The 4382-nt window shown below is 27.9% G+C and overlaps 1 long non-coding RNA gene across 1 annotated transcript; it reads right to left on the bottom strand.

The window, feature by feature from the left end:
- Window positions 1-952: 952 nt before the first annotated feature.
- On the bottom strand, window positions 953-3802 carry LOC115959666. Its single transcript, XR_004084952.1, has 4 exons — window positions 3718-3802; window positions 3483-3526; window positions 2256-2315; window positions 953-1104 (listed from the first exon to the last, which is right to left on the bottom strand). It is a non-coding gene; the product is annotated as an uncharacterized LOC115959666 (long non-coding RNA).
- Between the last annotated feature and the right edge of the window lie 580 nt (window positions 3803-4382).

The raw sequence follows: 4382 nt of genomic DNA, 5'->3' as shown, positions 1-4382 counted from the left end.
TTAAAATTAAGAAATTAACCCGAATCATAAATTAATATATTAATGTAGAAAAAGAACAAAGAATAAACCTATTTGTTTTCTCTATCATTTTGAGAGATGAAAGTGTGAGTATGTAATTAAAACCTGAACCAATTATTGTAGAAGAGAACAAATGAATACAAAAGTTTAGTATTATGAATTGGGTTAAAACTCATGTGAGAATTTTTTATTAATTTTTTTGAAGTTAAAGAAAAATAGCTTAAACAAAATGAAAAAATAATAATGAAGAAAGAATACTACAAGAAATTTGATCTTTAGCGATAGCATATAGTCATCGCTAATGCTTTAAATATCGTCGCTAATTATATTGGCGACGAAAAATGTTGTCGCTAACTTTTGTTAAACGAAAATGGTAACAAAAAAGCTTTTTAGTGATGATATTAAAGTCGTTGCAAATACAATACTATTAACGACGACAAAGTCGTCGCTAATAGTGACAATTGTCATCATAAATAACTCGATAACCCAAGGCGAAATGTCATCACTACTAGCTCATTAGTAGTGACGAATTTTTTTGTCGTCGCTAGTAGATTATTATTAACGATGACATTTTTGTTGTCACTAATATGTCATTACTAGCGACGACGCTTACTGTCGTCACTGATAATGATATATAAGTGATCACAAACATGTCATCACTAAAAATTGCATATTAGCAATGATATTGTTTGTCATCACTAATGATATGATAAAATATTAGCGATGACATTGTCGTCGCTAATAATATTTTACATTTTTTTCTTTAAAATTTACATTCTGAATTTTACATGGGTACCTGTTGGGAAATAACAAAACACAATCCTATGCACATAATGAGAAATAATAAACCACAATTCCTCACATCACAGATACTCATAGAAGCATAACAACTACTCAATCAATAACTACTAATAAGGAAAAACAATACCCAAGTTCAATATCATATACATAATTTAAATTCAAATCTATTGTCTCAAATACGAATCAAATAATAACACATTTTTCAAGAAGATATACAACCAAGCTTGCAATGAAATGTATCTCCCCTCAACATCATCAGTAGCCCAAGGCATGCAACATTTTAACCTGAAATAAAAAATATATATATACTAATGTAAAAATCAACTAAAGTAGATGACAAAAATGTGTACAAAATACTTTTAACATCCAAGTAAAACTTTAACATTTTTATTTTTCAAAAATACCATAGATGAGAAGATATGAAAGCTTTATGTATTTAAAAAAACTTAACCTGTATCAAAACTCAACTTAATCTTTATCCCCAAGATCTCCAATAGATTCATCATTGCTAGATATATCTTTTTCCTAATTTGAGCTTGAAACATCATTATTACTATATATTACTTCTTCATGGTTGGAGTTTGTATCCCATTCCTCATTAGACAAGTCATCATTGATGAACATACTTTCATCAAGTTGTACATATACATCATCAACAACTATTAAGGCCCTAAATCTGTTGCTGGCACATCATCTCTATGTAACAAATTTTTTCATCATTTTCTTGTGGAAAAAAATGACAACAACTAATATATGTTGACAGAGAAAAATATTGTAAAGAAATTAAAGTAAAAGAATTTAAAGCAAATAAAAAATCATTAAAACATACAAAATATCACATATCTAAAAAAAACATATCATGAATTTAAATGAAGACACAAACAGATGTTAATTAAACAAAAAATAAATAGAAAAAATAAGTCTAATTCTTTCTTCTACTTCCCAAACCAAAAAGACAGCAGTCTAGCATCATAAGAGAATCTTTCTTTTGGAGAATAATAGAAAGGCAATAGACATGTTGAGTCCCAATATCCCAGAGAGAGAGAGAGAGAGAGAGAGAGAGAGAGAGAGAGAGAGAGAGAGAGAGAGAGAGAGAGAGAGAGAGAGAGAGAGAGAGAGAGAGAGAGAGAGAGAGAGAGAGAATTAATGTTTTTTCCCTACAATGTACAATACACAATTCATTATACAATTTATTGTTCATAGTATGCTACAAAAAAAGTGTAATAAATTATTACATGAGTTAGATATGTTTGAAAAAGCAATAAATAATATAAAATTAGATTCTATACCATATTTTTATCCATAAATGGAGAAATTGACAAGAAGCTCAAAGTAATTCTCCATTAGTTCTATGCTACAAAAAAAGTGTAATAAATTATTACATGAGTTAGATATGTTTGAAAAAGCAATAAATAATATAAAATTAGATTCTATACCATATTTTTATCCATAAATGGAGAAATTGACAAGAAGCTCAAAGTAATTCTCCATTAGTTCTATACACTCATACTAAAAAAGATGGAAATTTTGTGAGAGATGAATGACATAGGAAGTGGTTACATTTAGAACTTAAGAGTCAAAGAATAAAACTAATCCACTTTTTTCCAGTGATCTGTGTTTTTTATTTGCTCCCCCCCAAGATATAAGAAATTAAACTACTTCTCTCATCCCCTTGGTACATTTTGGCCACAAAGGAAATTATTGAAATACTCTAATGGAAGTGGTTTACAGTTTTAACGAAGATATACAGATATAGTTAAATGCATGTCTTTTTAGCCTATGAATTCACTTTATTTGTCACTTCAACAGCCTATTGAACTACATCAAATTTAAACATTATTCTAATAGCATATTGAGTAGATTAGCATTAAAGAAAGAGCAATGTTAGAATCACAACTTATTGTCAAATTTTTGTCACAACTCGCCACGAGTTGTGAGTTGTGGTAGTGTGGCCTCACAAATTTTTTCCTACCACATACAACTTGCCATTTGATAAATTGTGGCAAAATTTTTGCAATAAATTGTGGTACTAGAATTTTTCTTTAAAGAACTAGCTGATAAATATTGTGAATTCACTATGGTTATCACTTCAACAACCTACAGCGCCACCATCAAATTTAAACATTATACTATTAGCATATTTAGTAGATCAATATTAAAGAACTAGTTGGTGAATACTGTGAACATGATAATTAAATAAAACATGTAGCATTACCAACTAATAGACACTTACACTTGGAAATTGAATAAATCCATTATGTAATGTGCAGTACACAAATAGTTTTTTTTTTTTTTTTGAAAGCAAACAATTTTTTTGAAAACAAACAATTAATTGTTTCAGTATGGCATTTGGTGCACATAAAAAAACATATAAGTTCAAGTAAACTATATCCTTTAAGAATTTCTTAAGTATTGAGAATCTATTTCAATATATCCTAATTACGAAAATAATATTAAAAAATCAAAAATAAAAAACTATTCAATTTCCATTAGATGTTTAACCTTACTTAAAAGAATCAATGAAAACATATTATGTTGCAACTATGTTTTAACTTTTAAGGGGTTCCGAATCTTAGCAAAAAGAAATGCAGTACCTATAGCTACAGTTTATCATATTACATATTTATTAATTTAATGACAAAAATAGAGAACAAAAGTCATACCTAGGGCCCACTTGTAGGACTTGGAGCAGACCTTAGTATCAAATCTGTAAAAAATTGAAAAACAAATCAACTTAATGAACTAATAAACCCAAAGAAGAAGCAAAGAAAGAAAAAATACAAACCAACTTAATAAACATGAAGAAGTAAAGAAGAAAGAAAGAATTTACATATTTATTAATTTATCATATTATATATCTATTAATTTAATGACAAAAATAAAGAAGAAAAGTCATACCTAGGGTCTAGGGCCAACTAGTAGGACTTCCAGCAAACCTTAATATCAAATTGGTGAAAAATTGAAAAGAAAAACTTGATAAACGTGAAGAAGAATTAAAGAGGAAAGAAAAACTGAAAAGCAAACAAAAGAGATAAGAGTGGTTGAGAAAACAACCAAGTGACTGAGAAAAATATGGGGATGATGCACTTCAGATCCGTTACGTTAGCTTTTTTTTTTCTTTTTTTTTTAAACTACATCTCATGAGTTATTTTGACAGAAACTATATAATAATGCTAGTGATACAAACTATTTTATAAAAAAATTTACAAACTGCTAATGTGGTAAGTGATTATTGGTAAATAAAAAAGTGATATTAATGGCGGGTCTAGATGAAAACCAATAAAAAATTAGCAAAATCAACATTTTGTAAAAATATTATAAAATAGTTTATGACTGTAGCATTACTCAAAACTATATCTATTGTGGCATTCGTTTGTCATAATAGGCCATTTATTATGAAAGATTTACATTGCCTTCGTAGAAACACAATATTGTGACAACTATTATGCTTCATCACAATAATTTTTTTTTTTTTTTTTTTGCTAATAAATTTTATTGGCGGGGATATAATAATTTGTGAATTGAAAAATTTTATTATTTTGGCTCATATATCATGTATTATC

This window comes from Quercus lobata, chromosome 9 (genome assembly GCF_001633185.2).
Source record: "Quercus lobata isolate SW786 chromosome 9, ValleyOak3.0 Primary Assembly, whole genome shotgun sequence".
NCBI lineage: Eukaryota > Viridiplantae > Streptophyta > Magnoliopsida > Fagales > Fagaceae > Quercus > Quercus lobata.
The sequence above is the reverse complement of the archived record's forward strand: the minus strand, read 5'-3'. Positions and strand labels throughout refer to the sequence as shown.